This window comes from Talpa occidentalis, unplaced genomic scaffold, assembly GCF_014898055.3.
Source record: "Talpa occidentalis isolate TD23 unplaced genomic scaffold, MPIMG_talOcc4v2.1 talOcc4.6, whole genome shotgun sequence".
Lineage (NCBI taxonomy): Eukaryota > Metazoa > Chordata > Mammalia > Eulipotyphla > Talpidae > Talpa > Talpa occidentalis.
The window spans coordinates 119,464,567-119,476,610 of record NW_023604972.1 but is presented as its reverse complement, the minus strand read 5'-3'; the positions used below and the strand labels follow the sequence as shown (position 1 = coordinate 119,476,610).

General features: G+C 39.8%; 1 protein-coding gene across 1 annotated transcript in view; it reads right to left on the bottom strand.

Moving 5' to 3' along the window:
* Positions 1–1,842, bottom strand: part of DAB2 (DAB adaptor protein 2) — a 149,321-nt gene extending 147,479 nt beyond the window's left edge. Inside the window, exon 1 of the mRNA XM_054688479.1 lies at positions 1,794–1,842. The gene's annotated coding sequence lies outside the window, so the exon portion shown is untranslated. The remainder of the gene's footprint in view (positions 1–1,793) is intronic.
* Between the last annotated feature and the right edge of the window lie 10,202 nt (positions 1,843–12,044).

The following is a 12,044-nucleotide window of genomic DNA, read 5'->3' as shown; positions in this document are numbered from 1 at the left end:
CTTTTGTTTCAAAGCTTTAGATAATTCTCTACTTCATTTACAGAAAAGATCCCAGCCTCCTCAGTAGATACTATAAAGCCATTTGTAAATTAGATTCCACTGACTTTGGAACATCTTTCACCCCCAACCCCACAGATATAGGCACCACAAGCAGCATAATCTATATATTTTTGTCCTTGCACATGCCATTATTTTTTAAAAAGATTTATTTATTTGGACCTCCCTGGTGGTGCAGCAGGTTGAGCGCAGCACTGTGAAGATGTCTGCAGCCTCTGCAGCGCTGGTTTGAGCCCCACCAGCCGTGGAGATACCCACATGGCAAGGCAGACCTCTACTGTCTTGCCTGCTGCTCCCCTCAGCAGTGTATTTCAGTCCTTCTGCCTGTTCTGCTCCCTGCTCTGTCTCTGGTGAATTCTCTCACCCTCCCCCACCTCTGGCCTGTACCTCAGTGCTTGTACAAATAAATAAATCTTTTAAAAAAGATTATTTATATGTACAAGCACTGAGGTACAGGCCAGAGGTGGGGGGGGTAAGAGGATTCACCAGAGACAAGGTGGGGAGCAGAACAGTCGGATCTATTGAAATACACTGCTGAGGGGTGCAGTGGGTGAGACAGGAGAGGTCTGCTGCACCATGTGGGTAAGCTCCCCGGCTGGGGATCAAACTGAAGCCATTGTGGTGGTAGCACTGAGATTTAACTCCTAGGCCACCAAGGAGGCTCCCTCATGCCATTATTATCTCCACTTATAATGTTTTCCCCTATTTTCTTTATCCTGAATAATGATTGATGGCATTCAGTTTTCAAGAGTCAGCTAAAATGCCATGTCTTCTTTGAAGTCTACAGTGACTTCTACATCCTCTTTCTGCTCTTACCTTAGTCCTTCACCTAATTACCAGCATTCAGTATCCTGAATTGCAAATATTACACAAAGGTAAAGACATTTAAGAGCAGAGGATATATCTTCTTGTTTGTGTTGCAAGATTTATCATCATGTCAGGCTTACGGTAGACATTTGGTCCTTATTTATTTGCTAAATAAATTGAGCTAATGGGTGAAGTTGGAAAAGCTTTAGACTGACCTAACTGATTCCAAATACTTACACTGAATATTTTGTTTCTTCAAATTTTTTTTTTAATTTCAATCTAAGCAAGCTTTTAGTAGGATTTCAGGGACAGAGAACTAGGAACCAAGGTAGAGGACAGAAAAAGATGTATACAATATCTGAACTGACAGTCACTGGAGTCAGAACCAATGTTTCCTACAAGGTGACAGATGTGACTGGCTACTAGCAGCCTCCATTCTGTATAAGGCTGGGAATGAGACAGAGAGGGTTAGTACAATGCAATTTGTATGTGTGTGTGTATGTGTTTGTGTGTGAGAGAGAGAGAGAGAGAAGAGAGAGAGGAGAGGGAATTCCTTCTTTCTACAGAGAATTAAAGTAAGGTACCTGTCTTTCGTCCTAAAGCCTTCCTGAAAGTTCTAATAAAATCATTCACAAAGACTACTATATAATTTAGTTTCCTACTTTGACACAGATAAGTGAAAGAGTGAAAACTTGGTCTATCAGAATGAATTTGCAATCAAATCATTCAACAAACTACAAAAATAGTCTATCATATACTAACATCAGCAGAATCTTCAAACAAAACCAACAGAGGTAACCCATAAGAAAATGGAAATTGAACCTAAACAAAACATATAAGGAAGATGTCAAAAACTGAGACAAAGGCAAAAAAAAAAGTGGCAATAAATATTTATATGTCAATAATCACTCTAAATATAAGTGGCTTACCAGTTAAAAGGTAGAGTGGCTGACTGGATTTCAAAATAAAGTCCAAACTTCTGTTTACCAACAGAGATAATAAAGGGCCTAATACAACAAGAAGAAATAACACATAGTACATATGTACCAAATGATAGAGCACCAAGATATATAAGGCAATCACTAATCAAACTAAAAAAAGATATTGACAACAACACAGTAATGCTAGGGGATTTTAATTTTAACTTACAACTGTGAACAGAGGTAAATCTGTACTACCTTGGAGAAAATTTATACTTGGTATAATACAACTAGAAAAAATGACTTATAAATAGGAAAACCTCATATTTATAACTTTATAATTAATACTGTTTAATAAGTTAGGTGCACATATAAATTCACCAAATTTCACAGAAACTTTGCAATGAAAAAATTTCAATCCCAAATCATATCAAAGCAAACTTTCCTCACCCCTGAAAGCACAGGCTAACACCATTGCTATGTCCCTGGAAATCAGAGCATGCCCAGAGTCCCATGGAGGGCACAAGAATGCACAGTCTTCTGCTCATAGAATACAGGGACTCATAATCTAAAGATGAAGGAAAAACATCTCACATTTCCTACTCAGATAATGTTTAGAATGAGTATCTGCAAATTGCAGCATAATCTGAACTTTTTAGAACTATGGTGAACCCAATGATCAATATATAGGGAGAGAGAATACTGTGAACTAATCATGTTTGGAAATAGTTGATGTGTTTGTTCTTTTCTCAAAGTGAAAAATGAAAAGAATTTCATAATTTTATAGGATATTAACAGTCATTTTGCCAAAATTCTTTTCAGGGAAGATTAAGACCATTCTTGAACTTTTCTAACTCTGCCCTCTCGATATGCTGACTACTGCATACACATATATTGCATCCTATAACACCTACTTGTTAACTCTGTTCCTGCCAGTTCTCTATTCTTTTCAGCCTATTATCTGACAAATTCATGCTTTCTCAGATCATTTTCCCATAATCTGTCTGAAAATCAGAGGCACTCTGCTATGATGGAATTCTTCGGGCCATATGATATTAGCCTTTAAAGTGTTTTTTATGTCCATACAGATGGCCAGAGAGGTCTTTGATTTACAATTCCCTCCTTGAAATATGCCTCTCTTCCACTTCTATCCACAGTGTTCCAGCCAATTTCCTATCACCTTCTTCTTGTAATGAACTCAGTTTCCCTAAACTCAGCATTCCCTTCAGTCAGCTCTTGCAGGTAGCCTACGTGTACTACACTTTGGGGCATCCTTGACCAGTCACAGAAATGTGTATTGTCAAATTTTAATTCCAATAGGTTCTGCCGATGTGAAAAAGAACCAAGTAATCAGAAGTAGGCAAGTGTGAAAATTACCTAAAATGTTGTTATTTAATCTTTAACTCCATGTGAAATTCCACGGTATGTTTAAACAGTGAACTTAAAAACAACCAAACAAAACAAAGACTTTTTACTGATAAACAGTGAGTTTAACCTCATTACGTTCCCCTAGATCCTTAATTTTTTAATGTGCCCAAGTAATTTGAAAGCCAGAATTCCTGGACAGATAAGTAATCTGGCTAGCATCAATAATCCTTATGAGGTAAGACTAGGTAGATTTTGATGACGCTGCTATAAGGACTCTTTATTTTCTGCCCTAGAAGTCCCATTTTAAACATCCATTTCCAACAGCGATTTTGGGACTGCAACATATAGAATGGGAGATGCTTCATTATGTGGTGATGGAAGTAATCATGGGATACTGAGCTGTTTTGCAGGCTGCTGGCAACTTGCGCACATATCTAAGAAGTTTTTCCTTTTGATTTAAAATGTAACAAAGACTTCACATTAAAACCAGCGGTATAAAAGCTGCTAACATCTGTAAATATTTCATTCTTTAGGCACTCCCTGGTGCCCCAAAATGAAATGTAGAGAATGCTGACTGCATTTCAGAAATCACCTTGGTAAAAGAGACCACCCATTTCTTTATCATCACAGCTCCCCCTGCTGCTTCAAAGTGAAGGCTTCACAATCGCCTCTTTCCTTTCAATTTTTGAGGGACTCTGGAAACATGGCTGGAAAACATTATCCTCAACTGAACCGTGGCCAGGAAAGTCTCAGGAGGGAATTCTTTCCTGACATAAAAATTAAACCTGGCTTCAACATATCTTGGGGGGTGGGGGTGGAGAAGAAAACTTACTGTTGATGTTCCTTGGCTTGGCTTTCTTTCTGTTCTTAAAGCAACATTATTTTAAAAATCTGTAACAAAACCTGTCATCTGCCAAGTCAGCCCATGTTTCTCAGCCTCTTGAAGCTCGGGTTTCTCTGTCTTACCCTGTTCGGATGCCTACCTCCACTCAAACTTGGCAAGATTTCCTCATAAACAGATAGCTTTGAACTTACCTGCGGTAGAGCAGTGGATGGCGCGTGTTTTGCCCCGCAGACAGGAACCTGTCATGAAAAGTCGCAGGTGCTGAGGCAGCGATGTGGTGAAGAATCCAGTCGCCAGAGTAACCAGGCGACTTGGTCTTTCTGCCTTGCTCAATAGCTGCTTAGGGCTTCAGAAGTGGTTCAGGAGCAACTGACTGCAGGCAATGTGTCTTCAGGTCCAAATGGACACACTACTTATTTACAGCAGAGAATCTGGAAGCTGTACTTTGAGGAGGCCTGTGAGTGCCCAGGGTGGATGGTGTGTGAATGATTGTTTTGTGACCTGATGCCACTCATAAGTAGGTGTCAGGTTATTTATTCGCCAAAGGGGCAGATGTTTTTTAGAATCATTGAGTTAAAAAAAAAAAAAAACAACAAAAACAAAAACAGAAAATGTAGAATAGTCTCTACCAGGATGAGGATATTCTGATGGAGAAAGACATCTTATATCTCAAAATGAGGCCAGAAGCTCTTTGCCAAAACAGTGCTGGATTAGGGTTACCATTATCTCTGACATAACTTTCCTTTGTATTCCTATCAGAAACAGCTGTAATGGATGTGAGATGATTACAGCAGATGAGCTGTCACCTCTGAGGAGTTCTGCAGGGTCTGTATTCTGCAAATGATCATTATAGGAGGTTGGATGTTCAGGCATTGGTCTCTGATTCCTACAGTGCTATATAGGATCATGGATTGCTATGTACCGTAGCACATAGTTCATCTGCAGCTTGTGCAGACCAGGAGGCAGGCCTGACACACTTCACATAGGCTGCTAGCAAGTGGCGGAGCTGGGACCCTAAGACATAGAGCACTTGCCTCTGTGAACTGGTTTGAGATGTTGTAGTGCCAGCATGGACAGGGCAGGTTCACTGCCGATTCAGGCAGACGTATAGAGTCCCAGAGCCCTCGGTAGATTTTACAGGCTCCCTTAGTGCACCAGGTACGTAGGCACACCAGGCAGCGAGGCTGGCCTACAAGGACACAGACACCAGCGGGGCAGAGGTGCCATAGGCAGGCAGGTAACCGAGTCTCCCAGTCCCTCGCCAATCTTTGTGCTCCTTCCCTGGCCTTTTTCTGGCGTTCTTAGCCTCGTAGTCTCACCTCAGAGCGCTCCTCCTGGAGCTTTAGTCCTTTCTCAGAGTGAAGCCACCCTCTTGATCTTGGCCTCTCGGCACAGGTGCCCACATTCACACATGCGCAGACCCATCCTTTCTGGGTCCGGGTGACCATCATTATAGGTGTGAGTACCTGAGGCCACGCCCCTCAGCTCCCGGCTTCCACCAACTGGGGGAAGGATGCAAAAAGCCTGATTTACTCATTTACCCTACAGATATGCTTCTGCTAGGTTTCCTTGCCCAGCAATTTCTCTTAAAGTGGTTTATAAAAAAGACGGTTGGTTGGAGATTAAGATTTTCTCCATCTGAGCCATTCATTTAAAATCCAAGTATTTCAGGACATGAGACTAAAGTAACATTTTAGAGTGAATGCATTTTTGGAAATCGGCTAGACAGTAATATGCATGTCCAGCAGATTCACTCTAAGTTATTTGCCACATTTTCATGGCACAACTAATTGGCCATAAAGCGATTTTGCGATTAAAAAGCTAAAATCATGAAAAATAAAACAGGGACATAATTTAAAAGGATATATTGAAACAGGAAAAAAAAATAACTGTCCACTATCAAATAGCAAAACTGCTTTGTCATTTTCAAGAAACTTATAATCAAGTTATCACATGACCATTCATGCGGGGGTAGAAGAAGTCTGATTCTTTCTTTGCCCCTGTAGGGGCAGGAATGGACACTCTGCAGGTTTTCTCTGATCAGGCAGACAGGGTAAAGAAGGAGTCAGAGTCATCAATGGTTTTGCAGGTTTTTATTGGGATTACCAGGTACAGGGCAGGCAGGAGTACTGGGGGGCTGAGGGCCTGGGAGGCTGGCAGCCCCCAGCAGGCCTTCACTTTATGGGCTCTCCGGCCTTCTCTTGGCTTCTGCTGGCATCCCCATGATGCCGCCTTTAAAAGCCCAGTCTTAGCCCAGTCGAATCCCATCTACCTGTGCCCACACCCTACTCCAGGTGCCCGCCATCAGGCATGCATTCAGGACTGCAGGGTTCTGTCATCTATCCTGATGGCGGGAGGGCAGAAAAGCCCGATACCTTTTACCTTACCCTACAGCGCCCAACTTATAATATCACATGACAAATTTGATAAAGATAGCATTAAAGAAGAAGTTGTATCTAAATTAGCAAAAGAGGGGATAGTTAATGCTCTCCAGACTGTTGTGAATTCTTGTTTCTTTTGTATTTGCCATTGCTTGGGAAACTTTTGGTTTTGAGGTTGGGTTTTAGGGTGTTCACCAAAGGATTTCAACACTGGCATATTATCATTTTCTAGCATAGTATACAATCTCACTGTATTCTCTTTCATTTTGTACTTTCAATAAGTTTTATCACCATATTTTCTTCCCAGTTTTTTAATCCATTATTTAAGACCATCATGTACACTAATCATATAGACTATTATGAGGGTTTCCATAAAAATGGAAGTATTGTTGAAACCAAACTTGGAGCCAAACTGTTAATCAATTATTTTGTCTTTTACATCAAAATTGTCTTATGATCTAAGACCTGAAACCATAAAATACATCGAAGGAAATAGAGGCGAAACACTACGTGATATGCACATCAAAGACATCTTTACAGACACATCACCCAAAGCAGTGATAGTGAAGGCAAAGATAAACAGCTGGGACTACAGCAAATTAAAGAGCTTCTGCACAGCAAAAGAGACAATAACCAAAACAAAGAGAAACCCCACCAACTGGGAGAACATTTTTGCACCCAACACTAATGATAAAGGACTGATCACAAAAATCTGCAAAGAGCTGATGAGACTCAACAACATCAAAGAAAATAATCCAGTCAAAAAATGGGCAGAAGAGCTAAAAAGAAACTTCTCTGAAGAGGAAATGCAAATAGCCAACAGGCATATGAAAAAATGTTCAACATCACTTGTAATCAGGGAAATGCAAATCAAAACTACCATGAGATACCATCTTACACCAGCGAGAATGGCACATATTAAAAAAACTAGCAACAACAAATGTTGGCGAGGGTGTGGAGAAAAAGGAACTCTCCTGCACTGTTGGTGGGAGTACAAACTGGTCCAGCCACTATGGAGAGCTGTGTGGAGATTTCTGGACCTACTAAACATAGAGCTTCCATAGGATCCAGCAATTCCACTCCTAGGTATTTACCCAAAGGACACAGAAACATCAATTCCAAAGAGCACCTGCACCCCTATGTTTATAGCAGCACTGTTTACAATAGCTAAGCTTTGGAAACAACCCAAATGCCCAAAAATAGATGACTGGATCAAGAAGATGTGGTACATATACACCATGGAATATTACTCAGCATTCAAAAAAGATAAACACATGCAATTTGCAGCAACATGGATGGCGCTGGAAGGGATCATGCTCAGAGAAATAAGCCAGAAAGAAAAAGAAAAATACCGGATGGTCTCACTCATAGCAGGAATCTAGAAAACTTAAATAAGGGACCAGGAAAATGAATAACTATAAGAAAGTGAAAATCAAAATCAACAAAAAACTATGAACCAGAGACACTCTATGGGGAGTGGGGGGTGCGGGAGGGGAAGGATTGGGGTCAAAATAAGGGGATTGTAATTGTATGGGGAATATAAAAATAAAATTTATTAAAAAAAAAAACCTGAACATAAACTCCATAAAAAAAATTGTCTTATGATCAATTAGTTATGTAATAAAAATATTTGTAATTGAAAATGCTTACAATAAATAAAGGAAGGCTAAACAACCTAAAACCAGTTATCTAGCTAAGTCCTGAGGCTGTTGATCACATTGGTGAGTGTGTGTGTGAGGGAAGGTTTGAGAAGAGTAGTACAAAATGGAAGTTCAAGTCAAAAACAGGAAGTTTGGTTTCAACAATACTTCCATTTTTATGGAAACCCTCATGATAGGGTCTGGGAAGTTTATGCAGGATTGTGAATGGGGAGACTTGAGTATCTGGTTTTCAAAATAAGAGTACTGTGGGTTGGGGCTTGGTTGATAAAGATGGAATCTGTAGAGTTCTGTGAAGAGAAAGGTGCAAGGAAAACAGTGGCTTCTGAAACAAATTTGAGTCTTTCATAATTTTCTGAGACCTAACGTAAGAGTTGTCTCTGACTTCCTAATATCCTGATAGATATAAAGTGATTTGATTGTTCCTCATGCTAACAAGCAATATTCTTCTCCATCAGCTTGTGTAGATTTCTGAATAAAACCTAGAGAGTTGGTTACCAGAACAGAGGACACAAGTTACTTCAGCTGCCACTACATTAGCCTGCCACGCATCATCTCCTGCCTTGACCAGTACAGTATTATTATTTTCTTCATTTCCCCAATCCAGAGTCATATCTGTACCCAAAGAAAGACAACACTGCTGGTGTCATTGGCCTACTAAAATATATCATTTATATATTGATATATAAATAATTTCTGATCTGTGGGAGATTGAATTATTGTTATTAACTAGTTAGCCCCCTTCTGGTGAGAAGATTGTATATTCCCATCCATCCAAATCTAACACTTAGGGCCTCCTGTGTAGGAGGAGTGTTGTTTTTGCTCTATTGATGTCATTCTTGGTTACAGAACTTGCTTTGGCCAATGGAATATGAGCAGACATGACATATGCCATGTTTCTAGCAGAAGTTTCGAGAGTCACTGCATGTTTTCATCAGTCCTTTGCCTTGGCAAGCCTTGTTTCCCTGATAGGACTTGCTCTTTTAGCCCAAGACACAGAATAAGGTGAGAAGGCACATGATATGATGCCATAGTAGCTGATCTATAGCCACTAACATTAGCACAAATGAGAAACAAACGTTTATTGTAAGCTAATAAGATTTGGAGTTTGCTCGCTACAATAGCAAAATTTACTGGCATAACCCTCACCCATTCCACATTTTAGCATACGTCTACTGTTCATATGACACTACAAATGAGTCCTACAAGTCAATCAAACTAGAACTCCCCTTTCTAGTTTGTGTTTCTTTTTTCATCATTCTCATAGCTTAAATTGTCTGTCTTCAATTTGAAGCAAACCTTGCTTTAGAGATTGAGAAATCTTCTGAATGACTTGGTTTGAAATGATTTGTCCTTCCTCTGAATTCCCACAAGTATTCCATATACTACCTATCACTTTACTTGGCAATAACAATTAAAAGTTATGTATATTTACAATAAAGTGATAAGAACACCTGCACCCCTATGTTTATAGCAGCTCTATTTACAATAGCTAAGCTTTGGAAACAACCCAAATGCCCAAAAATAGATGACTGGATCAAGAAGATGTGGTACATATACACCATAGAATATTACTCAGCATTCAAAAAAGATAAACACATGCAATTTGCAGCAACATGGATGGCGCTGGAAGGGATCATGCTCAGTGAAATAAGCCAGAAAGAAAAAGAAAAATACCGGATGGTCTCACTCATAGCAGGAATCTAGAAAACTTAAATAAGGGACCAGGAAAATGAATAACTATAAGAAAGTGAAAATCAAAATCAACAAAAAACTATGAACCAGAGACAGTTTTTGGGGAGTGAGGGGCGGGAGGGGAGGGATTGGGGTCAGAATGGGGGGGTTGCAAATGTATGGGGAATATAAAAATAAAATTTATTATTTAAAAAAAAAGTTATGTATATTGAGTAGTTGTTACATATCAAATGTGTTAGCTTTGATATATTGAAAGGGAATAAAATAACATACTTATTGTGGGTGAAAACCCTGTGACAGACAAAAGGCAGGGAGTAGCAGAAAGTAGCATAAGCCTTCAGATGAGAGTCAGGCAATGATGGTCTGTCACTTGTGAGAGGAGAGAGGGAAGGGAGGACTAGGAGAGAAGGGTTTCAAGCTTGAAGGCAAGTCTAGAAATGTCCTGTCAAGCTGATGGGGCCTTCAAGCCAAAATCACCTTTTGGGAGTTCCCATATCTCACAGGAAAGACCTGTGTTGGTGCCCTCAATTTGTTGGGGTTTCTAGACTGATGCTACCTGTGGGAGTTTGGGGGTGGATCCAAAAATAAGGAAAAAAAAATCATTCCCTGGGACTGTCAATTGATTATGCTCCCAAAGTATGAAATCTGAGTAGATCTTTTCCATGGCCCTCACAGCAACATTAGCTCATCAAATCTTCACAGAATTCCTATGAGGTCAGAATAATCATTCCTGTTTTAAAGTAAGGAAATAGAGACCTAAAGGGATCAAATGGCTGTGTTACCCTCATGCAACTAGTAATGGGATGGAACCTGACCTTGTCTTCTAAACCGTCTGCTGACTTTAACACCTGATGTTTATTAAGCATGTGAATGTGGAAATGCACCTTGGTGTTGCGTGTGAGAAGGTAAAAATGTGAGCTGACAACAATCCATGCCACTCTATTTTTGTTGGACTCAGAAATTCCTAAACCTCCTTCCAGTTTTCATGACACACCGACTCTTCCCTCACGGTGGGTCTAGTCATAGAACTGCATGTTTTTTCCCAGAAGACTACTATTTATGGTACTGATAAAACATTATGAAATATTTTATGAATAAAACAGTTCATTTGAGTACTTCCTAAAACCACAAGGAAACAAAGCTCTCACATGTTTTTTTTCCCAGTAATCCTTGAGAGAGCATGCCAGTTCTATTTCCTGCTAAGTCCAATTGACAGTGTGCTGCTACATTGTACCTATTGTTTGGTCTATGAATGCACATCTCTTTTTCTTCTAAGAGATTAAATGTCTCCTTTCATGTTCTGTGATTATATTTTCCATTAGTGAGAAGCTGTGAATGGTCTTGGCTGAGAGAAGTAAATAAGAACAGACTTAGTTGATATTTTGAAAGGAGTCAAACCACTCCCCCACTACCGTAAAAAAAAAAAAAGAATAAAAAAGAAAACAGCAGGATTTTCGGGGTCAAGGTGCTTTCTATTTCCCTACATGTCAAAATATCTTTTCCTTACCTTTCGGTCACATACTCAAGGTAAGCTTCTTTCTACTGCAGTGAGTAGTGTTCTATAGAATGTTGACCTGTGGTGAGATCAAAAGACTGAGTGTTACCTGTAAGAATCTTAATACAAGGACAAACTAAGAGGCATCAAGTAAGCAACGTACCATCAACCTCCCAAACCCTCCGTGGTTTCTTCCGCTGATGACTTCCCCTCACCACAATGTGTGGGGTTTTACTTTCCAGTGTAGGATCAAGACTTGACCTAGACATAGGGGTGAGGCTATGATCAACTATCCTATGGACATTTTTAAATGGTGCAATAAACAAGTCTGAATAGTGACCCTTAATAAAAAGATATTTCTCGTCCCACTACCCCTTTAAGATTAATACCATTGGGGAAGATTTTTTTGTTCTGCCTTTGAAAGAAAACTATCAGACACCATGACATTCTGATCATTCTTATTTTACAAAAAGGTCCCCCTAGTTGTTTGAGTTATAAGCCATAGTCTTATTTCAGAAATTAGAATCTTCTGTCAGAATATATAATATTAAAATTTGCAATAAAAAATTCGACTTTTTTTTTTTTTGCCAGAGCTGGCACTGGACAAATCTGCCTTTGGTGAAGAGAGTGGGATGGGGTTCTTACTTCTTTGCCAAGTGTTCTTGCCACTCAATAGCTGTTCTTTCTGACTCTGGGGCTGAAGGAGGGAGAAGGAGGACAGATAAAGGGAAAGAACAAAACTACTTAATTGACATGCCTGTAAGCTGGCTTCTTGCTCCCAGGGCCTCACAGACATCCTTGCAGGACTCCTCACCCCTT